The sequence below is a fragment of the Schistocerca americana genome, chromosome X, assembly GCF_021461395.2.
Source record: "Schistocerca americana isolate TAMUIC-IGC-003095 chromosome X, iqSchAmer2.1, whole genome shotgun sequence".
NCBI classification, from domain to species: Eukaryota; Metazoa; Arthropoda; class Insecta; order Orthoptera; family Acrididae; genus Schistocerca; species Schistocerca americana.
This window is the reverse complement of record NC_060130.1, coordinates 785907241-785932291: the sequence shown is the minus strand read 5'-3', so window position 1 is coordinate 785932291 and position 25051 is coordinate 785907241. Positions and strand designations below refer to the sequence as shown.

General features: G+C 43.3%; 1 protein-coding gene across 6 annotated transcripts in view; it reads left to right on the top strand.

The window, feature by feature from the left end:
* LOC124555410 (serine/threonine-protein kinase NIM1) overlaps positions 1-25051 on the top strand; it is a 510029-nt gene that overhangs the window by 5673 nt on the left and 479305 nt on the right. Inside the window, exon 1 of one of the 6 annotated variants that reach the window (XM_047129308.1) lies at positions 19896-19975. The exons of the other annotated variants lie outside the window; for them this stretch is intronic. The gene's annotated coding sequence lies outside the window, so the exon portion shown is untranslated. Of the gene's footprint in view, positions 1-19895; positions 19976-25051 lie in introns of those variants that run through there. 6 annotated transcript variants of the gene reach the window in all.

Here is a 25051-nt window from a genome sequence, read left to right as displayed (position 1 = left end):
CCTTCTCGGAAAATTTTTTAAGAGCAAGACAGAACCTCCGTCTTAGGCCGATTCAATTATTTTCAGCCGGTTCAAAAAACAAATATCTTTCTTTAGCCCGTCACAAATGCGAAAGTCACTCGGCGGCATATTTGGCTTCTAGAATTAACACTCAGATGTATATCTATAAAGTACGGTATATCTAACAATGGTTTCTGAATGTGTTGCCCACCAATACGAAAAGGATAATACAGTTCATCAACGTTTCAGAGGGCTCGAATTCAACGTTTCTCGTACGTTACAGGTATTTTCCTGTAACTTTCACGTTGTTGGTAACCTGAAGGACGATATGAACATGTACAGTTTTTGGGTACGTGAATGACTTGGTTCAATTGAGGTCCAGTAAAATGACAAAATGCTGACAGAAAATTTTACGAAGAGAGGAATAAACTTACCTGATGAAAATACTAACTAACTTCACTCTAACAGTGTGTATAACTCACACGTGTCATGGTAGGAGCTACGATTCACTGTTCCTGGGACTGAACGACATTCTGATTGTAAGATACGTCACTGACCAGTCACTCTTGCCACAAAATCTCACGTTGCCGTTCGAGATTACACGAGTACCATGTCAGTGACGTCTCTGACATGATGGATAGTCCAAAGGTGGGATTACCCTTCAGTGTTTCTCATGCTAGGAAGTCACAGTGCCGGCCGTTGTGGCCGTGCGGTTCTAGGCACTTCAGTCTGGACCCGCGTGACCGCTACGGTCGCAGGTTCGAATCCTGCCTCGGGCATGGATGTGTGTGATGTCCTTAGGTTAGTTAGGTTTAAGTAGTTCTAAGTTCTAGGGGACTGATGACCACAATTGTTAAGTCCCATAGTGCTCAGAGCCATTTTGAAGTCACTGTTTTTGGACAACGAATGCAAGAGTCGTCATCTTCAAAAGTAGGATTAGATATGTCACGCTACTCTTTAAGATACGTGAAATGTATTATTTGTAGTCGTGAATGCAGACTACCACAAGCTGTACGAGGGCCGTTCAATATGTAATATCCCACATCTTTTTCGCAGAACATATTTATTGTTAAGAGTCAGTATTTGGTGACAATATACATAAACATGTCTTGTCCATGTCCAATTTTTCTACGTAGTCTCCATCACGTTCTATGGCCGTACGCTAACGCTTAGGAAGAGCATGTATTCCCTGCCGGTAAAAGCTCTCGTCCTGCAGGCGTAGCCATGTTTTCACTGCATGACTGACACACTCGTCATCTTCAAAGTGTGTTCCCCGTAGAGAATCTCTTAAGCGGCCCAAAGAGATGGAAGTCCGAGGGTGCCAGGTCTGGACTGTAGGGTGGATGAGGCAATGATGTCCAGTAGCTGTGGCAGGACGTCCCGGGCGTGGCAGATCACAGAGCTCTGTTTCTGCATTTCCTGGGGCTGTAACTTTCCTTACCCGTCGCCAGCCGCATATCAACTGCAGCATCGCCATACACTGCACAAAAACGTTTATTGATGTTCACCACGGTTTCTTTTTCTGCACACAAGAATACAATAACAGCATTCTGCTTGTAACGTGAGTCGTATGTAGACGTCATTTTGACGCAGTCCTACGGATCTTCCATCTGCCAGAACGGTCCGAAACTTCACTGGCGCACAGAACAATCAAACGTGAAGCACCAACAAGGACGTTTGTCTACGTATATTAATGGCTTTTTTTTAAAAATGTGAGTCTTTAGTTTTTAAACAACCCTCGTATAAGGGACTGACAATTGAAATTTGTGCCGGACCGGGACTCGAAATACGACTTCCTGCTTTACGCCAGCGGTCGCCTCAACCACTTTTTCTATCCGTGCACGCCTCACGAACAATCTCAAACTTTCATATGTCATCGTTCCTGCGTCACAACCTGTACTCGTACACACATTATATAATTCCCGTACAGGGGAGGGCATTTTAATTGAGAGTCACTGTCCAGTATCGGCCGATAGATGCAATATTGCACTGGAATATAGTATTTATGTTGTTAAGAAGAACAATGCAATGTTCCTTCGGGCATTCCTTTCAACTGAAATGTTCCCCGGTGTACGGGAATTGGGTAATGTCTGTACGAGTACAGGTTGTGAGGCAGGTACAACAACATATGGAAGTATGTGACTGCACGTCAGCCGCCAAAGAGGTTAAGGCGACCGCTTGCGTAAAGCGGTGAATTTTGGGTTCGACTCCCAGTCCGGCATAAATTTTCATTGCCATTATTCTCTTACACAGCTGATAGTCGTTCATATTCGCAACTGTACAGTGCCTGTTCCTTCCGATTTACATCATTTTTCTTAATAATACAGGCACTACAGTATCGTACTCCTTGAGATAGTGGGCAAATGGCAAAATACAATACGGTTGCCCAGCATCTAGATGCTGCCGCATTGACTCTAAGTACAGTTCTTCAACCTTTAACGCGTCGTGCAAACATCCCTACAATCTCAAACTCTCTCCTAAAAATTCCGAAAATCCTTGACGTAGTCTTCTCTGAAGGCTTCTTTAGATCTACGATGATCGAGACGCAGCATATCATTCACGTCATGTATAATCGTCACATATCACAAACACGACACTACGATTTTCACGTATCCGTTGCAGCCCCTATACTCACTTAAGAGACATTTCTCACGCATCGCGAAGGAAATGTGCTACTGTGCACGAAGGAAGACACACCTTAACTGCTAGATGTCTGAAACTACCCCTCGGGTTTTCGCAGCCAACCGTGGTATAAGAATTAACTTCATTCCCGTATAAAATGATACGTGAGTCATCTGACCACAGAAAACATTCACATTCTTCCGCGGTCTGCTGTCGGTGCTTCATTTCGTACCGTTGATGACCAATTTTCTGGAAACCAGGAAACAATATTCCATTACGACGACGCCCAGGATCAGTTCTTGGTAGCGATGCGATCTCCAGTAATTAGATGCGACACATGCGGGCTGTCACGGTCTATCATGGTCGCGATTCAGGTCTGTCTTCTCTGTTAAATTCCACGTACGACGCCATATCTCCCACTTCTAGGAAGCCCGCAGGGTAATCATGGTCGTCATTTAGCTTTGTCTTGGCTGTTAAATTCCCCGTATGTCAGAATATTTGCCACTTCTAGGAAACCCATAGGGTAGTACACGATGATATAGCTACACATATCAAAAAAAAGTTTTGCATCACCTCTGTTCCGAGAGTTCCGGAACCTGTACAGAAAATTGGAATAGAATCAACATAAACATCATTTCCGCCCTTTTAATTGCTCATGAATACTACACATTGCATGTTGTACTACCATACAGCGAGACCTTCCGAGGTGTTGGTCCACACTGATGTATGCACCGGTACCTCTAATACCCTGTAGCACGTCGTCTTGCATTGATGCATGCCTGTATTCGTCGTGGCTTACTATCCTCAAGTTCATCACGGCACTGTTGGTCCATACTGCCCCACTCCTCAACGGCGTTTCGGCGTAGATCCCTCGGAGTGGTTGGTGGGTCACGTCGTCCATAAACAGCCCTTTTCGATCTATCCCAGGATTCATGTCTGGAGAACATGCTGGCCAGTCTAGTCGAGCGATGTCGTTATCCTGAAGTAAGTCATTCACAAGATGTGCACGATGTGTGCGCGAATTGTCGTCCATGAAAACGAATGCCTCGCTAATATGCTGCCGATATGGTTGCACTATCGGTCGGAGTATGGCATTCACGTATCGTACAGGCGTTACGGTGCCTTCCATGACCACCAGCGACGTACGTCGACCCCACATAATGCCACCCCAAAACAGCACGGCACCCCCAAATGGTTCAAATGGCTCTGAGCTCTATGGGACTCAACTGCTGTGGTCATCAGTCCCCTAGAACTTAGAACTACTTAAACCTAACTAACCTAAGGACATCACACACATCCATGCCCGAGGCAGGATTCGAACCTGCGACCGTAGCAGTCGCACGGTTCCGGACTGCGCGCCTAGAACCGCGAGACCACCGCGGCCGGCACGGCACCCCCACCTTGCTGCACTCACTGGATAGTGTGTCTAAGGCGTTCAACCTGACAGTGTTGCCTCCAAACACGTCTCCGACGATTGTCTGGTAGAAGGCATATGCAACACTCATCGGTGAGGAGAATGAGATGCCAAACCTAAGCCGTCCATTCGGCATGTTGTTGGACCCATTTGTACCGGGCTGTATGGTGTAGTGGTTGCAAAGCTGGACGTCACCATGGACATCGGGAGTAAAGTTGCACATCATGCAGCCTATTGTGCACAGTTTGAGTCGTAAGACCTCGTCCTGTGGCTGCACGAAAAGCACTATTCAACATGGTGGCGTTGTTGTCAGGGTTCCTCCGAGCCACAATCCGTAGGTAGCGGTCATCCACTGCAGTAGTAGTCCTTGGGCGGCCTGAGCGAGGCATGCCATCGACAGTTCCTGTCTCTTTGTGTCTCCACTATGTCCGAACAACATCGCTTTGGTTCACTCAGAGACGCCTGGACCCTTCCCTTGTTAAGAGCCCTTCCTGGGATAAAGTAACAATGCGGACGCTATCGAACCGGGGTATTGACCGTCGAGGCATGGTTGAACTACAGACAACACGAGCCGTGTACTTCCTTCCTTATGGAATGACTGGAACTGATCGGCTGTCGGACCCCCTCCGTCTAATAGGCGCTGCTCATGCACGGCTGTTTACATCTTCGGGCGGGTTTAGTGACGTCTCTGAACAGTCAAAGGGACTGTGTCTGTGATACAATATCCACAGTCAATGTCTATCTTCAGGAGTTCTGGGAACTGGGGTGATGCAAAACTTTTTTTGATGTGTGTTTGAAGTTTGATACCTCTTCATACGATGAAGTTTAGTTCACCCTCCCGAATAGCTGCGCTCTTTAGCATGTCGCTTCTGGCACTTGGAGAGGCTCGCCAATCACGGATCGAATCCTGGCGGCGTATTAACGACGAAACCGGTGTGCCGGCCAAGCTGGATGTGGTTTTTTAGGCGGTTTCCCATAGCCAACTAGGTGAATAATTGTCCGTAAATGGTTGCAAAGTTCTGGTTATATACGAGGGGCGGCCACGAATGCGAAGCTTTACTTGTCCGGTTACTACTGCAACCAGACCAGCGCTCACCTGCAGTAAGAAGAGACGAAATCAATCTGTACAGGCAGTTTCTTTCTATGCAGTTTGATTGATTAACAGCCCATTGTATCATCGCAGGCGGTTGACTCAACAGCAGCTAAATGCACCCACCACATCTGGAGTCTAACCCACCGCCAATCAACAGATGGTCGTAATCAGCCCCCTGGTACCACAGCAACTTGGTCACTCTCCACTATTTAGACAATCATCGCCACTTCTCCCGATCCACGAGCCCTGCTCAAGGAGCAAGATAGCCAAAATATAACGTATTCCTCCGAAATATCGACGTCTTCAGAAGTTAACCCCGTGGCTTGCGACTGAGGGCGGTAGGATATCAAACGGGCCGACTTGGGGCAGGAGAGGCATCACAGGACATTTTAATTTCCAGTGTCTATACTTTTACAAATAAATTCATCAAACTTTGTCAGCAACACCAGGAGGGTTCAGGATTCACACCCATTGCAGTGGAAGTTCGAAAACATAACAAAATAATTTTTTTTACGTGCGAAATTTCATCATTTTTTCCAGTTACTAATGGCTGCATTTGTTGCTATAGGTACACTTTTCTTCATAAGTTAGAGAGATTCTTCAATGAATTTTGCACAGCATACATACCATACTCACGGGTGTATGAAACTCTAGAATTTATTTAATTTATGAAAAAACTAATGAAATATTATATTTTAAACTTCGTGTTTGGAAAAAACACAAATTTTATAGTTAATTACCTCAATTTTTACCACAGTTTTTAATAGATTTGGAAAATTCTAGAGTTTCATACACCTTTAAGTATGGTTTGTATGCTGTGCAAAATTCATCGAAGAATCTCTCTTACTTATGAAGGAAAATGTACCTACAGCAACAAATGCTGCCATTAGTAAGTGAAAAAAATGAAGAAATTTCACATGTAAAAAAAAAAAATTATTTCGTATGTTTTCGAACTTCCACTGCGAAGAGTGTGAATTCTGAATCCTTCCTGGTCATGCTGACAAAGTTTTATGAATTTATTTGTAAAAGTATAGACAGTGGAAATTAAAATGTTCAGTGGTGCCTCTCCTGCTCCAAGTCGGCCCGTTTGACGTCCTATCCCCCTTAAAAGGCAACTGAAGCCAGATCAGGTGTGTCAGCAAACGCCGTCACATACACCACAAAGGGTCCGTGTTCACTCCTTGGAGCTCACGGGCAGAACATCGTATTCCTGAACTATCCCACCAAAATCAGTCTAAATGTGCGCACTTGATCGTGGATTATATAGATGGCGAACGCAAAATACGTACACGCATCATGTAGAGAAATTCTTACACGGCCGCAGACTATGCTCATCATCCCACAACGTCCCATACTCTAATCCAATCAACATCTACATCTACATCTACATTGATACTCCGCAAGCCACCTAACGGTGTGTGGCGGAGGGCACTTTACGTGCCACTGTCATTACCTCCCTTTCCTGTTCCGGTCGCGTATGGTTCGCGGGAAGAACGACTGTCTGAAAGCCCCCGTGCGCGCTCTAATCTCTCTAATTTTACATTCGTGATCTCCTGGGGAGGTATAAGTAGGGGGAAGCAATATATTAGATACCTCGTCCAGAAACGCACCCTCTCGAAACCTGGCGAGCAAGCTACACCGCGATGCAGAGCGCCTCTCTTGCAGAGTCTGCCGCTTGAGTTTATTAAACATCTCCGTAACGCTATCACGGTTACCAAATAACCCTGTGACGAAACGCGCCGCTCTTCTTTGGATCTTCTCTATCTCCTCCGTCAGACCGATCTGGTACGGATCCCACACTGATGAGCAATACTCAAGTATAGGTCGAACGAGTGTTTTGTAAGCCACCTCCTTTGTTGATGGACTACATTTTCTAAGCACTCTCCCAATGAATCTCAACCTGGTACCCGCCTTACCAACAATTAATTTTATATGATCATTCCACTTCAAATCGTTCCGCACGCATACTCCCAGATATTTTACAGAAGTAACTGTTACCAGTGTTTGTTCCGCTATCATATAATCATACAATAAAGGATCCTTCTTTCTATGTATTCGCAATACATTACATTTGTCTATGTTAAGGGTCAGTTGCCACTCCCTGCACCAAGTGCCTATCCGCTGCAGATCTTCCTGCATTTCGCTACAATTTTCTAATGCTGCAACTTCTCTGTATACTACAGCATCATCCGCGAAAAGCCGCATGGAACACCGGGAAACGCCACAAACGCCCGGATCGCAGAACATGTGGAGGTCAGTCAGTCAGTCTCCTAACGCAGCAGACACATAAAAGCTGAATGAAGTGAAAATGAGCGTATGGAGAGCAATGAGACAAGCGTTCAATCACTATGAAAGAATAATTTGGCAACCGATGTGACTAAAAACTCAAAGAGGTATTGGTCTCACGCAAAATCGGTAATCTATTGGAAATTATCTATTCCGTCACTCAGTGACCAAACAGGCAGCGAAACGGAAGATAACAGACAGAAGGCCGAAACACTGAATTCGGTCTTCCGAAATTGTTTCACCACAGAAGATCATACATAATTCAGTCACTCCTTTCAATCATTGCACGAAAGTGGAAATGGCTGATATTGAGATAACAAATTGTGGAATAGAATAGCAAGTTCTATCCATTAGTAACGGAAAGGAATGAGGAACAGATGAGATACCTGTAAGATTCCGCAAAGATTATGCGAAACAACTTGCTCCTCTTCTAGCAACAATTTATCGTATTTCGGTGGAGCAACGAAGGGTACCAAGAGATTGGTAAAAAGCGCAGGTCATTCCCATTTTCGAGACGGATCGTGGGACAGATGCACATAGTCGTAATTACAGGCTTATGTCTTTGACGTCAATCTGCTGTAGAATTATGGAACATGTTTCATGTTCAAGGATAATGACGTTTTTGGAGAACGAAAATCACCTCTGTAGAAATCAACATGGATTCCTCAAACAGAGATCTAGTGAATAAATACAATCTTAACTAGTACTTTACCGTATTTGCGACTAGATTCAAGACTTCCTGCCAGATAGAACTCAACACGTCACTCTTAAAGGAGCAAAATCAACAGATGTAAAGCTAATTTCAGATGGTTCAAATGGCTCTGAGCATTATGGGACTTAACTTCTGAAGTCATCAGTTCCCTAGAACTTAGAACTACTTAAACCTAATTAACCTAAGGACATCACACACATCCACGCCCGAGGCAGGATTCGAACCTGCGACCTTAGCGGTCGCGCGGTTCCAGACTGTAGCGCCTAGAACCGCTCGGCCACCTCGGCCGGCCTAAAGCTAATTTCCGGAGTACCCCAAGGAAGTGTGATTGGACCGCTTACAGCGTATGTAAATTATCTAGTAGGAATCGTCAGAAGCCCCTTAAGACTGTTCACAGACGATGTGATGGTCTATATGGAAGTAGCAACGCCAGAAGACAGTATCGATTTGTAAAATTACCTACAGAGGACTGACCATTGGTGCAGTGTCTGGCAGATAACCGTGAACATAAATAAACATAACATATTGCCCAGGCATAGAAATAGATATCCACTGTTGTACAACTACACTATCGATGAAAAATTACTGGAAACAGTATCTGCCGTAAAATGTGTAGGAATAGTCATCCAGATCGACCTTACACACAAAACAAGTAGTAGGAAGAGCAGATGCCAGACAGATTCGTAGGAAGAATCTTAAGGGGAAATGTAACTTACTCACGAAAGAAGTCGCTTACAGGGCTCGAGTTCGACAGACTCTTGAGTATTGTTCATCAGTATGGGACCTTTACCACATAGGTCTCATAGAAGAGATACAGATGATCCAATAGAGAGCGGCGCGTTTCTTCACTGGATCATTTAGTCGGCACCAGAGCGTTACAAGGATGTTCAACAAACTCTAGTGGCAGACGCTACAGGAGAAGCGTGGTGCATCACGGAGAGATTCACTATTGAAATTTCGAGAGAGTACTTTCCATAAGTAGTCGGACAACGTATTGCTTCCTCCCACATACATCTCGCGAATGACCACGATGAGAAAATTCGAGAAATTAGATCTGCTATAGAGGCTTACCGACAATCATTTTTCAAACGCGCCATTCACAGGTGTTAAAAGGGAAGAGGAAAACGATTAGTAGTACCAGAATTACCCTACACCACACGCCTTATGGTGTCTCGAGGAATGTTGATGTAGACGTTGATCACGAAACACAGAACACTACACTTTGGGGGTTGAAGATACCGAGAATTATCTGAAATCTCGTGTAAAAACCTATAAACCTCCGCTTGAAATCTTAACCGGATAGCGTCTAACACTATAGTAATAAGCTTCCAGTAGTCTTTATATTCTGCTGACGTAGTCTACGTCTTTGTTCACGAGATCATCAATAGCAAACTAACCATCGCGACGGACTACGACACAATTGTTAAGCGAGGAATCTCATGTACCCTGCATGTTCTTTTGTCGTCCGGGCGAGGCATAGCCGCTCGGTTACAAGACTTACCGCTGATAAATATTTATGTCCTCTCGGGGACAAACCGCAGAGGGGTAGGGCGTGACTTCTACCACAGCTGTATAATGCAGTTATTCACATCTTTGTGTGCACCTGAAATTCTATGTGAAGACCTCAGTGATGTGATATCTAAAGACGATCATACCCAGGCTACAATTATTCGGAGTAACCTTAGGCACTAATCACGGAAATGAAATTCGAAGATAGTTGGTGGCGACTGAAACCGAATACCGTCAGCAAGTCATCTTGACAAACTGCACGCACAAAAACACCTCTTGCTGGACATCGTTGACTGTGATTTGTGGTCAGTCAATTTTTCAGATGATACCGCTTTTCAAATATTAGCACAACTGCTGTCTCAGTAAGTGTATAGGGACTCAGTTGCAGCCTTCCATCGTACACAGATTTCGAAGCCGAAGGTAAGTAAACCTAGCAAGCGGCATTGGCTGCGCGACAAAAATTTCAGTTTGGCATACACTGGCAGACTAGACATTCTAAGGCAAAATTGAGAAACTTTTTATGAACCTATGAAGTTAATAAACCCAGATGAAATACGCCAACGAGATGGTGGTACTATTATCTGACGCTGATGCAGGAATACTCTGAACCCATAAATTCCATCCAAAATATCTTCTCAATCAATCAGATAAAAGCAAATATTAGGAGTATAATACGCCAAAACTTCGACGTTTTTAGAGTTCGTGCACGGGACTGTGCCGACTTCTTGTATACTCCCTCTTCCATTCACCACGTGATCCAACTGTCACCTGGCGCGCCCTCTTTCTCTTAAATTTGCGAGATAAGGGAAGCAACCTGTCCAGCAGGCGGTTTGTTATACAAGCCTTCATTGCATTACACCACTGTCTGCTCTACAGGAATCAAAGACTTCTCATATGTGCACGGTAAGGTGTCGAAGTTGAGTGACCGTAGCAAGATACAAGACGACTACGACAATATTTCCAGTGGATGTGATGAATGGCAGCTAGCCCTAAATGTGGAAAAATGTAAGTTGATGAGGATTAGTAGAAAGAGCAAATCTGTAATGTTTGGATATAGTATTACTAGTATCCTACTTCACACAATGAAGTCATTTAAATATCTAGGCGTAACGCTGCAAAGCGATGTGAGATGTAACGAGCATGTGAAAACTGTGGTATGGAAGGTGAATGGTCGACTTCGGTGTACTGGGAGAATTTTAGGAAAGAGTGGTTTACCTGTGAAGGTCGACTTCGGTTTACTGGGAGAATTTTACGAAAGAGTGGTTTACCTGTGAAGGAGACGGCATATAGGACGCTGGTGCGACCTCTTCTTGAGTGCTGCTCGAGTGTTTCGGATCCGTACCAGGTCGAATTGAAGGAAGACATCGAAGTAATTCATAGGCGGACTGCTATATTAGTTACCGGTAGATTAAAACAACGCGTAAGTGTTACGGAGATGCTTCGGGAACTCATACGGGAATCCTTGGAAGGAAGGCGACGTTCTTCTTGAGAAACACTACTGAGAAAATTTAGAGACGCGACATTTGAAGCTACTGCCGCCATTATACATTGCGCTTAAGGACCACGAAGATAAGATTCGAGAAATCGGAGCTCATACAGAGGCATATAGACAGTCGTTTTTCCCTCACTCTATTTGCGAGTAGAACAGCAAAGGAAAAGACTAGTAGTGGTACAGGGCACCTTCCGCCACACACCGTACGGTGACTTGCGGCGTGTCTGTGTAGATGTTAGATGTAGAAAATAGTTCCCAGCAGTGAACAGCAATTTCAAGTGGTGGTGTGAGTTTATCCGCTGTTCCATATACCATGCAAGCACACATTAGACTACTACTACTACGTGATCAGGCCCAGTGGACCGCACGCATCTACAAGTTTCCTCCTCCACTGTATTCTGTCCATTGCTGCTATCCGCCATTCGTCCACATCTATTGACATTTGTTTTAAATCTTCATGGAGTCCATCCCTCCAACGCTTCTTGGGTCTCCCTGGCGGTCTCTTTCCTGTAGGTGTGAAATCCAGGAGCTTCCGAGGCCATCTGTGATCCTCCATCCGGGTCACATGGCCGGCCCACTGCATTCGTTTGGCTTTGACAGCTCCTGCTATGTTGGGCTGCTGGTATAGTTCCTCAAGCTCTTGGTTGTATCTGATCCTCCATTCCCCTGTATCTGCATCCAGAACCGGACCGAAGATCTTCCGATGCACTTTTCTCTCAAAGACAAGGAGCTTATGGAAGTCCTGTTACCGGATACTCCATGTCTCACAGCCATATAGAACAACAGGCTGGATCAGGGTTTTGTACAGTCGAATCTTGAACTGTCTGGAGAGAGATTTGGATCGAAGCAGTTGTGCTAGGCTGTGGTAAGATCGGTTTCCTGCTTGTATTCTGGCATTGATCTCTGCTTCACATGACGAGTTCTCAGTGAAAAGTGCCCCTAGGTATTTGAATTCTTGCACTCTCTTGTAGGAATGGTCCCCAACCTGCAGTAATTGTAGATGATCAGCAGTCTGACAATGACCACGCGTCATAACGAGGTACTCTGTCTTAGCTTCGTTTATGTTTAGCCCAAATTTGCTGGCAGCCTCCTTTAATGCTTTGGTCATTTGCTCCAACTCCTCTTCCGACCTAGAGAGTAAACAGATGTCGTCTGCATAGGCTAAGTATGCCAGTCTCTTTCCTCTGATTTCAATCCCTTCGTTCTCTTGGAAGGTCTCGCGTATGATCTTCTCGAGGGCAAAGTTGAACAGGATAGGGGACAACCCATCTCCATGCCTGAGTCCTGTCACAATTTCAAATTCCTCAGTTACGTGATTTCCCATCTTCACCTTTGCATGTGTCTCGTTCAGACAGATCTTTATCAGATTGATGAGTTTCTCTGCTATGCCAAACTCCCTTAAACAGCTGAGCAGGCTCTTGCGATGTATGCAATCATAGGCCTTCTTAAAATCAACGAATAAAATATGCAAATCTTTACCATATTCACCCAGTTTCTCAGTGAGCTGCCGGAGACTGAAGATGTGATCTACTGTTGACCGTCCTGGCCGGAAACCTCCCTGGTACTCCCCAATCACCGATTCTGCCACTGGCTGAATTCTATGTATGAGGCAATTGGACAGGATCTTATAGCAGACGTTAAGCAAGGCGATTCCTCGATAGTTGTCACATTTCAGTTTGTCGCCCTTCTTATGTATTGGACAAATCAGAGCTGTTTTCCATTCTCCTGGTAGTTCTTCTTTGGTCCATATTGCCTGTATCAGTCGGTGTATTTTATCTGCAAGTTTCTCTCCTCCTGCCAGGATCATTTCAGCCTGTATTCCATCTTGACCTGGACTCTTATTCTGTTTAAGGTGTCTGATTCCGGTTTTTATCTCATCCAGGGTAGGTGGGGGATAGTCTGCATCGGCTGTAATTGGGTACTGGAAATCAAATTGCAGTTCGGGTTCATCACAATTTAGCAGCTGTCGAAAGTACTCTTTCCATCTCTCAGCTATGTCCCTATCGTTCGTCAGGATCTTATCACGGGAGTCTTTGACAAATTTCTGCTTGGCCTGATGACCTTTGCAGAGGTACTTCACCCTCAGAAACATTTCCCTCGTCTTTTGTCCTCTGAAGTCTGTTTCTGCTTCAGTGATCATGTTCCTTATGTATTTCCTCTTTGCTCTTGTCAGAATTGCTTTCGGACCTCCTCAAATTGTGCTTTGGCCTGTGCCAGATTTGTCCCCTTCAGCCATTTGTTCCTGGCTTCCTTTCTCCTTTCCAGGGCATCTGCACATTCCTTTCCAAACCAGATCTTCTTGCCCACTGGGTTTCCCATGAGTGTTTCCTTTGCTGCATCCCTAACTGAGCTCTGGATGTTTCCCCACATAAGTTCGAGGTCCTGATTCGCGTCCACTTCGCTGAGTGCTTCAAAGCGGTTACTAAGTTGCAACTGGTAACTGGTCTTCGTTGCCTCATCTTTTAGTTGGTGAAATAATAGCAGATGTATACTGAAGAGCCAAAGAAACTGGTTCACCTGCCTAACATCGTGTAGGGCCGCCGCGAGGTCGCAGAAGTGCCGCAACACGTCGTATATGGACTTAAGTAGTGCTGGAGGGAACTGACACCATGAATCTTGCAAAGCTGTCCATAAATCCGTAAGATTACGAGGGGGTGGACATCCCTTCTGAGCAGCACTTTGAAAGGCATCCCAAATGTGGTCAATAATGTTCATGTCTGGGGAGTTTGATGGCCAGCGGAAATGCTTAAACTCAGAGGAGTGTTCCTGAAGCCACTCTGTAGCAGTTCATGACGTATGGGGTGTTGCATTGTCCTGCTGGAATTGTCCAAGTCCGTCGGAATGCACAATGGGCATGAACGGATTCAGGTCATCAGGCAGGATGCTTACGTACGTGTCACCTGTCAGAGTCGTAGCTAGACGTATCAGGAGTCCCATTTCACTACATCACAGAGACTCCACCAGCTTGAACAGTCCCGTGTTGAAATGCAGGGTCCATGGATTCATAAGGTTGACTCCATACCCGTACAGTACACGTCCATCCGCTCGGTACAATTTGAAACGAGACTCGTCCGACCGGGCAACTTGTTTCCAGTCATTAACAGTCCAATATCGGTATTGGCGGGCACAGGCGAGGCGTAAAGCTTTTGTCGTGCATTCATCGAGGGTACACGAGTGGGCCTTCGGCTCCAAAAGCCCATATCGATTATGTTTCGTTGAATGGTTCGTACGCTGACAGTTGTTGATGGGCAGCATTGAAATCTCCAGCAATTTGCGGAAGGTTTCACTTCTGTCACGTTCACAGATTCTCTTCAGTCGTCGTTGGTCCCGTTCTTGGAGGATCTTTTTCCGGCAACAGCCATGTCAGAGATTTGATGTTTTACCGGATTCCTGATATTCGCGGTACACTCGTGAAATGGTCGTACAGGAAAATCTGAACTTCATCGCTAACTCGGAGATGCTGTGTTCCATCACTCGTTCGCCGACTATAACACCACGTTCAAACTCACTTAAATTTTGATAACCTGTCATTGTAGCAGCAGTTACCGATATAACTGCGCCAGACACTTGTTGTCTTATATGGGCGTTGCCGACCACAGCGCCGTATGCTGCCTGTTTATATATCTCTCTATTTTACATAACTTTGTATTTGACAATGAAGTCAAAATTTCGTGTAGCAGACGTGGTAGATGGATCGCAGTAGCAGCAAAAATGCAAACATACAAAGAGTATGAGCTATAGAGTGCAAAGAAATCTTGAAAATGAGAATGTGTCGAAATTGCAAGCGAAATAAATAATATTTTAACAGCTTAAAGTGGAATGCTTGATTTAAAAATTTCACGAAAGCTGTGGACTCAGTCTGAATCAAAATACTGGTAGATGTCTACTTCACTAAGTTGACAAACTAACTGCCTCATGGTGTGCCTTTATCAGCAAATTTCACACCGAGAGTTACTCATTTCCGAAACGGCGAACGCCTTGTCCATAATAACCCTACGGCCGATTTCGCTGTTAAACTCTGACTTTAAATTACTAAAACACATTCTTAACAATAGATCGGAAACACTTTCATCGCATGTCTACGATTCGTACCACTTCAGCGCTATTGAGGGATGATCAGTGATGAAGATTCTAGATCACTGTAGGGACCTAATATATTTCTAGACTTAGAATGATCATATGACAGCATTGCTTATGGTCAAGTATAGAACACAGTAACCGTTCTACGACTTCATTCTACCTTTTTGAAATCATTACGTAGCTTTCAGCAGCACGATATCGAGATTAAGAAGTAAACGAAGCGCTCACAGTGCAAATCTTTTGTTTACAAGAACTTTGACGAGGTTGCCCTTAATTTGCCAATTCGTTCGAGTTCGTCACAGAACCCTTGCTAACACACTTGCACGACACACTATAGGGCATCAATCTACTTAGCCTTAGAAGAACCGTTCGAGTGTACACAGATGACATCATCTTAATAATCCAACATAGCAGACACTGAGTTTGCCAAAAATATTCTAGGAAATTGACAACAGTAAGTGGTACCTTCTTGGGTATATGTAAAAGTGCAATCATACTTATAGGTCGGCCTCAGCGCCGACTGCACCTCACTTCGTTGCCACAAGAAGAAATCCAGAAACAACTGGGAATGTTTCCCACTGCCTGCTCAAACGATATGATAAAGGTCAGCTGGCGCATATAGGTGCAAAATATGAACGCCACCTCACGTAGGCAAAACATGCAGTATGTAGATCGGCTCCAAAATATCTTCTATTTCAGCCAATACGTCCTTACGTGAATGCAGCACATAGCAGCAGTGGTGCCCAGCCCAGAGCTTCAGCATGGCAAGTCTTGGTGGTAACATTTGGGTATGTCTAGAAATAAACTTTACTCAGAATAACTTTTAAAATCACTGGCCTAATCAACAATTTAGAGGGCCATGACTTAAAAATTCAGAGACCTACTGTACGGCAATTCACCTCAAAAGGGTGAACAAAATCATCAGTGATGCCCAGAACAGCGTAACTAAATATTTGTAGGAATCCCTACGCCGTGAAATCTATCCATCACTGGGTCGAGGTCTCGCTATCAATTTGTACAAGAATACGTTACTATCTACGATCAAGCTAAGGTCTGACTGGGTGAGAAACTGCTTCACCGCTCTACGTCATTCATATAGAACACTTGGCTTCATTTACCTCAGCACCACCCTCTGCCAACCATGTATCCGCGGCTCAGATGATGCACAGTGTAGAGCGATGTCTTCCATCGAGTGATACCCACTTGCTAAAGGGCGATATGTTATGAAGCAGTCGCAAACGTTGTACTTACGGATGTGAAGATGAATCGTGCCAAACTTGAACAGTCAGCTTTGAAACGATTATTAAATCCCCAATACCATCGAACGCCGCTTTTTGTACTGGCCAAATCTCAATTCTGAATTGGGTGCCAAAGAAATTGGCTCTAATTACCTGTACGTCATATCGTGTAATCACATCACAGTTGTTACGGCGGGTTTGGGAATATTTCCCATCTTCCAACATTTCAGCTTGATACGCTATTCAAGTGTTTTATTTTTTTCTGTTTAACAGAAACTTATTTTGAACTCAACAAGACCAAACGTCAAAGACAAGACATCACGTCGACGCTGGTGGAAAATACTTTTGTGTGGATGGAGGCTTTCCATTCTCTTCTTCTTCACCCCACTTCTTATTCTCTTTCGAAGGATAAATTTCTTCTTGTTGGTGCGAGGATTCTACAGCCGTCGCCACATCCTGCATCTCTGTTGCCAAACGTCTCGATCTTGCCATTCTTCCTCATACTCTTGTATTCCTCTTCTTTCCATCGCTTCTTGGATACCCCTTAACCGCATTTTCTGTGGCATTCATCTTCTGACCCTTCAAGGAGGTTGCCATGAAAGTACTCTTTTGGGCCATCTGTCTTGTTTTGATCTGTCCAAAGCACTCCACCTATCTTCCTTTTGTTCTGTTCGTAATACTGTAATGAGTCTGCGTACGTTCTCTTATTTCCCCGTTTGTTACGTGGTAAAGTCGGGAAATTATACAAACTCTTCTAAAGTGGTGCATTTATAAAGCCTTGCATCTCGTTTTATTTATTTGTGTAAGTTCACAGCACTAACTCCCATAGCTTGTTATTGGTTTCACGATGTATTTGGATAAACTCATTTTAACTGTTTGACTCATTTTTGAGGACCAAAGTACAGGATATAATATTTGAATAGCCGCCCTACCCTGCCTGACCGTTTGATAGATATCTCTGTCACGTATCCCATCACACGATAGGATACTGCCCTTGTACTGACACTCTTTACATGCTTTAATATGATGTCTGCCAATTTCTTTCTGCACCTTAATGACACATTCTGCCGACTTGTAGTTGTTTATGATACTTCTTACATAAATTTTTGGCAATTCCCCTGACCACAGCTCCTCAAACAATAGCTGTAGTGGCACTTTGTTGTAAGATTTATCGAGATCAATAAAGACCAAATGATTGCTTAGATCTCTTTCGCGTCTCTTCTCCATGATCTGGCTTAAGATAAAAATGTTATCTACACATGACCTGCCTCTTCTAAGGCCACTTTTTTCCTCCGTTTCCTTCACAATCTTCTCCATTCTTGGTTTTCCAATCCTCCCTACTAACAGAACTTGTGACACTTATACCACTACACATTTCCTTGCCTCCTTTTTTATGTGTGGGGCTTAGACACGCTAAGTTCCACTCTACTGGAATTTCCTTCCCATAGGACATACATTAATTACATAACTTGTTTAGATATTCATACAGAATGTTTGGATCATACCTCAACAATTAGAATGGTACGTTTCCAGGTCCTGTTGATATAGACACCTTTTGTACCTCTTTCATAGTAATTTTGTCTGCTTCTTCACCATCCTGGTCCTCCCGTATCTCCCATTTTATTTCATTATATTCTGTCCTTTGTTCCGTTAGCAGGCCTTTAAAATGCTTCTCCCACTCTGCTAGACTTACAATCATCAGGTCTGCTCTTTCTTTGATTTCTTTCCTCAGTCTTGCAACTACTTTCCATGCTGTCGTCACTTTGGTGGTCCTCCCCCCCCTCACCCCCCCCCCCCCCCGATTTCCTGCATTTATCCTGTCAGATTTCATTCCTCCTTTTGCAGACGACCTTTTTTATTTCTCCATTAAGTCTAAAGTAAAAGGCTCCGTCATGTTGCCCCCTATTCTCAACCATTTATAGTAGCACCTCTATTTGGGGTTAGCTTTTTCTTAGCTGCTTTGAGTCCACCATTGTGGCGGCCGCTTTCTTTCTTCCTTTTGCTGCCCCAGTGCTTAAAATGTTGCTCATATATACATTTTTTAATTCCTTGGTACATATTCTCAGTCATTCTTTCTTCTAACTGCCTCATTGTTTTAACAATCGTAATTTATAAAGAAACTGTACAGAAACAAACTATCTGAGTTGTATCTACTGTCCTCTTGACAATATTTGCCTCTATAACTGTCTTTGGCCCTTAGATGTTTCTATCATCAATGCGTCTAACATTCTGTATCCCTGTAGACCATAACATCATTTGTTCTTATGTTGGAATTTTTATTTTGAATGATGTAGCCTATTACTGACCTGAAATTTCCTTAAGGATTTTCCCATGTATACTTGTGGATCTGCTTGTCAGGAAATAAACCATTTAAAATGTTTAAGGACAATATCTGACACATATCAACTAACCTTTCCCAATTGTCATTTACTGCGTCATCTCCATATCTTCCCACAATACCACTATCAGTGCCCACCCCAACTTTTCCATTAAAATACCCACTTAAAATTTTTCTTTTGTGGGCCCATATGTTTTCTAGCACACTTTTCATGGAACTGATCTTCGACTTTGCTGTCAGCATTATTTCTAGGTGCATAAGCCCCGAGACTGATGATTTCGTGGCCATATTTTTATATTTCTGCAGCCTTCATCCTCATCAATTTCCTCCGAGCATTTGCTATTTCATCTATGCTTCTTATGGACGGCTATTGAAATCCATCTGTTGTTGCTTTCCTTCTATTGAACTCCACCTTAAAAATGAATTTAACAGGCTACATTTTCATTTCCCTTACCCTTGACCTTTGTTTCACTGAGGACACACACACACTTATCGTCAACCTACTTAGTTCCTAGAATATTTCTCTTTTCTTTGTACCCAAACTCTGCACATTCTACGTTGGTATAAACACAGTCCTTTTCTGTAGCCGTTTTTGTCTCCGTGGTGATCCAATCCCGTTATTTTGCTGAGGATTTTGACTGATATCTTGAGCCGAAAAAATATTTTTTGGAAATGCTGAGGATGTGGTCCGGCGAATCAACGCCCACCCTGGAGGACCGGGCAGTATTTCGGGTTGCCATCCCCTAGGTAAACTGCCTTCCGAGCGCTTCGAGCTCTGCCCGCCTACGAAGCAAGGAAAGGAAAGGAAACATCAAGACTGGCTGTAGGAAAGATGGGACATTGTGAGACACTCTTCGTCTGGTTCTCTCGTAGAGGCCTGGCCGGCTAGGGAGGCCCCGCCAACAGCTACACTGCTGCCGGTATAGCCCGCCACTCCCTTGGAAACACGCAAACCCTCTCGCCCGCACGGACAGTGCTACGGTAAGACGGTGTCTCCTGAGAGGCGAGAGTAAAATTTTTTATTTCAGGCTAAAAGCTTCAGTCGAAGGAGGCATTTATGACGAGAGGGGGACTGGAAGGAAATTTCTTAAAAAAGCCCAGTGTGTTAGACCATTGTTCGAGAAAACCAAGCTTCCGGATTCGAGTCTCACTCCGGCACCCTGTTTTACTCCGCCAGAAGTTTCAAACAAAGTAAGTATTCCTACATATTATGACTGCATGTGCTAATGGACTGAGTATATTATGGCTGATATAACACAATATGTTGTTTTCAGTGGAAAGCCATGATCAAATCAAGGTGAATCTGGGGTGCTTGAGAAAGTGGGAAGAGACAGTTGCTGTGGACGATATAAACAGTTGCTGAAACGTTAGTTGTTTGTGCACTAATGACATCGGCAGAAAATGTTGCTGAACACAGGAAGTTTTATAGGTTGTCCACGCCTGGTGGAGACATAAACTATACTTTCAAAAAGTCCGGATACGTGTTAGTAGACACAAATATTGGGGGTGTCCATGTCTAGGTTTTGTGACGAAATTAAATCTACTGGGGACACTTTCAGTGAGGTGTCTAAATGTCTGCAGACGAATGGCAGCTAGTTCTTCTTGAAGAGACTAAACTAAAGTGGGGAGTGATCTTGGAACCTAGGGTTTGGAGTGAAATCGACGTTCTAACTCATCCCAAAAGTGTTCCACTGGATTCAGATCAGGACTCTCGTTAGAACAATTCATTTCAGCAGTGTTATTATCGACAAACCATTGTTTCACAGATGTTGCTTTATGATAGGTTGCGTTGTCATGCTGATAGAGGCAGTTACCGTCTCCCAATAGTTCCTTTACTGTACTCAGGATGCAATACTGCAAAATTTGTTCATGTCCTTCCGCATTTAGCGTGTTCTTAAGCGGAATAAAGGGACTACATCCTAATCACGAAAAACACACCCGTACCGCAACACTACCTGCTCTGTTCTTCTTTGTTGGCAGGCACTACACACTACAGCGAAAAACGTCCTCCAGGCATTCACCAAACCCAAGCCCGTACACCGAATTACCATAGGATACAGCTGGATTTATCACTGCAAATTATTCGTTTGCAGTCGTCCAACGTCCAGTGGGTCGCTATTTACACCACCTCCAACGTCGTTTAGAACTGACTAAATAAATGTGTGGCTTCTGGAAAGCTACTCGATCATTTTACAACATTCTTTTTAACTCTTTACACACAGTCGTGGTGCTAGTTGGTCTGCTGATAGAACTTTGGAATTCATGAATGGTCCCGTCTGCTGGTGTTATACTACTTTTACAACTACCCTCCGCAATGCCTCACAAATCCCTGTCCGTCAACATATGATGTGCGCCTGGTCTTGGTTTTTACTATGGTTGTTCTTTTGCGTTACCACTTCACAATTACGTAATCAACCGTCGACTTGGGCAGCTTTAGAGGGATTGAAATTCCCTAATGATTTGTTACGCAGGTAACATCCAGTGACTAGTTCATGTTCGAAATCATTGAGCTATTCTGCTGTTATTGTTTTTCCGCTTACAACGTAATACTCCCTGCCTCCTTTTATACTGGCATACCCACCTCACGTGAAATCTAGTGGCCAATTCCGCATAACATACGGATGTCCGGATGCTTTTGATCTGTTTGTGTAGGTAACTGGTTCATAACGCAAATAATGTTTGTGAATAGAATCATTCTCTTATGTTACCTGATTGCACTATAGCGACCAACCATTCCAGCCAAAGTTTTAAGGCAACTCCGTCCGCGACAACTCAGTTCGGAACGACAACATGACATTAGTTGTTGGGGAAGTTCGTAAAACGCTAGAATTCATTAGAGGATTTATAAAGTAATTCATCTTTGAAGAGCGCAGCGTACTCAGTTATCATCGGAGTCATTCATAAGTAAGTCCTAATGGTGCAGTGCCTAAGATAATTACCATACAGGAGTAACATATGAGTGAGGGAGACGCTTGAACGATGAGTTCATTACCTTTTACTGGATTGTTTAATAGGAAAGAGAATAGTCAAAGATCTCCAGGGGAATGTGGTATAACAAAGATGTTGTGACCCACAAATGCTTTTTCAAAATCCAAAAGCTCATCATCAGAGAGGAATCAATGGAATTACTTATCGTGTACGATACCGAGGGTAAAAATAGAGAAATCTTTACTCATACAGCCACTCTTTCATTCCACTCATATTTCACGACACTGGTTTCGTATGTAAGAGGACCGACTTCAAATATTAGTACGACAGTCCAGTTTAAAAAGAAGGACGGAAGATTAGGTTTAATGTCCCGTCGCTGACGTGGTCATTAGACACATAGCACAGGCTCCGACTCGACGGGCATGAGGAAAAATATCGGCCTTGTTGTTTTCCAAGCAATCACCGTGGCACCTGCTTGGTGCGATTTAGAGAAACCACGAAAAATATAAATCAGGCTGGGCAGACGGGTCACAGTTCGTAGTAACTGGCGGAAAGTAATCGAGTAAAACTAAACTGAAATATGGTGTTCCCAAAGGAAGTATTATAGGGCCTCTGCTGTTCCTAATCTATATAAATAATTTAGGAGATCATCAGATTATTTGCAGATGATACTGTCATTTACCGTCTAGTAAGGTCATCAGAGGATCAAAATCAATTGCAAAATGTTTTAGACAGGATATCTGTATGGTGCAAACAGTGGCAATTAACGCGAAATAATGAAAAGCTTGAGGTCGTCCACATGAGTACTAATAGGAATCCGTTAACTTCGTTACACAATAAATTACACAAATCTTACGCCTGTCAATTTAACTAAATGCCTAGGGATTACAGCTACGAACAAATTAAATTGCAACAATCACGTACATAATGTTGTGGGAAAGGCGAACCAAAGACTGCGATTTATTGGTAGAATACTTAAAAGATGCAAGAAAACCGCTAAAGAGATTGTCTGAACTACGCTTGTGCGTCCTCTACTAGTGTATTCGTTGTGCGGTAAGGGATCCTTACCAGATAGGATTGACTAAGGACATATAGAAAGTTTAAAGAAGGGCAATTAGTTTTGTTCTATCGCGAAATTTGGGAGAAAGTATGACGGATACGATACAAAAGTTGGTGTGGCAGTCATTAAAACAAAGGCGTTTTTAGATGCTGCAAGATATTTTCACGAAATTTCGATCTCCAGCTTTCTCCTCTGAATGCGAAAATACTTTAGTGACGCCCACCTACATAGGAGAAATGTTCAACGCAATAAAATAATAGAAATCGAAACTCTTTCGGAGAAATTTAATTGCTCCATTTTCCCGCACGCTGTTCGGGAGTGGAACGCTAGAGAAACAGCGTGAAAGTGGTTCGATGAACCCCCTGCCAGGCACTTCAGCGTGAATATCAGAGTACTCATGCAGATGCAGACGTAGATGGGTGTCTGAAGAGCCCTTTCTTTACAGTACAAGTCGTGCGCCCTAGTACTCCACCAGCTCGCTCGGTATCTAGGTTAAGATTATGAGTAACTTCCCTAAAATCTTCCGGCGAATGTTTGGACGCCTTATCTAAAGGTCGGAACCGGTCACCCTTTTGTCTTCTTCTGTCAGAGATTACGTTCAGTCTCTAACGATATTTATACCTCGAGGCGATAAACTCTTCATTTACATCCTTAATTTCTTTACTCCATTTTCTCTCCGCCATACATGTACTGTATCTTGCGGAGTAAAAACGTGGATGAACACAATCATTTCTCGACTGTAGCATCATAAACCTGCCGACTGCCAGATCCGAATTCTTGTAAGTAGTTATCGTACATGAGAAAAGCAGCTACTTTAAGAATGTACTGTACAGACGTTGAGAGTAATGGTTGTGGCGATAAGAAAAATTTATTTACTTGAAAAAAAAAGGTTTAGATTTTCAGTGCAGTTAATTAAGGACGAACAGATTTTATTATTCAAGATATGTGTTGATGAACATGTACCGTTTCAGATAATGAGGAAAGGGGACGATTCGCGTAGTAAGAAGATCAGTAAGCTCCTAAGGTCACAGAGAGGACTGAACAGTACAGTCAAGATATTTCGTATGACTACCGGCAATAAAAAGTTACGTGAAGACAAAAATCTAAATGATATTAAAATTACCGCGGTTATACTTTCGGAGAATCTGAGAGCCAGATTCTGTATCCAGATCTATCAAATGGTTTCATACTCTAAATTAGTCAACAAAAATAAATTTATTGTTCTGTTAATCGTGGACCAAACTGGTACAGTAATTATAAATTCTGTTTTTTTTAATGCTTGACGTGAATCCTTCCGTTTCTATAATCGACTTCTTAACGGATGCGAAGATACAAGACATACGAAGGGACATTAAGAGTTTAACGCCCCTTCAAGGTTCAAGATGTAGGAGGAATTTAAAAATAAGTAAAATCATTAACCCATTAACCAAAAGAACGACACTGCCATCACACAAATTTTTCGTTCTCTCTATGCTGAGTATGCAGTAGACCTGCTTCAGAATTCTTGCCATTGTTTACGCACGTCGGTAGGGAAGCGGATCGCTCTAAGTGACTGGATAAATAGAATATTTGAAATAACTGTTGACGTGTGTGTTTTATATAACATTTTGTAGAATTCTAGAACACTTTTAATGCTCGAATATGACGACCATCTTTGAGACAACTCAGCTCGTCTGTTGAAATCAACTTGGATCCCGGAGGAGAAATTCATTTGATTTCCAATTCACCCTCTTTATTCACGAGATCTGACAAGGACTTTCGGATGACAAATAATTACATAATACTGATAGAATGCGCTATACCGTGGGCTTTGAGTGTCAGTGTAACCTCAGATGTCTTACTCCTGATATCCGTTTGTTCGTGCAAGGGTATAAAACGAAGGAACACCAGACTTTAAGGTTCCGTGAAGGGAGAAGTCATTAGAGACGGTAAGAAAGTTGGATAGGACAAAGATGTGGGAAGAAAACTCCCGTGACCCTTTTCACACCAACTAACCCAGCATTCATCACAATAAATTTATGGCAACTAAAATAAACCTAAATTGGGATATATAACAAATTTTTACGTCAACGGTTGCTTAAATGTTTACAAAATGTTCACATTACTGGCTTCACCAAACAACTGCCATTTGTAGGTGTGAGATAATCCACTACAAAGCTTCGTACACATATCTAACAAAAACTTTTAAACACTTCGAACACCATGAAATCAACTAAAATGTATCAATGAAAGTAAATAATTTTACCACATGGTAAAAAAAGTCCAGGAAGCTAACCGCT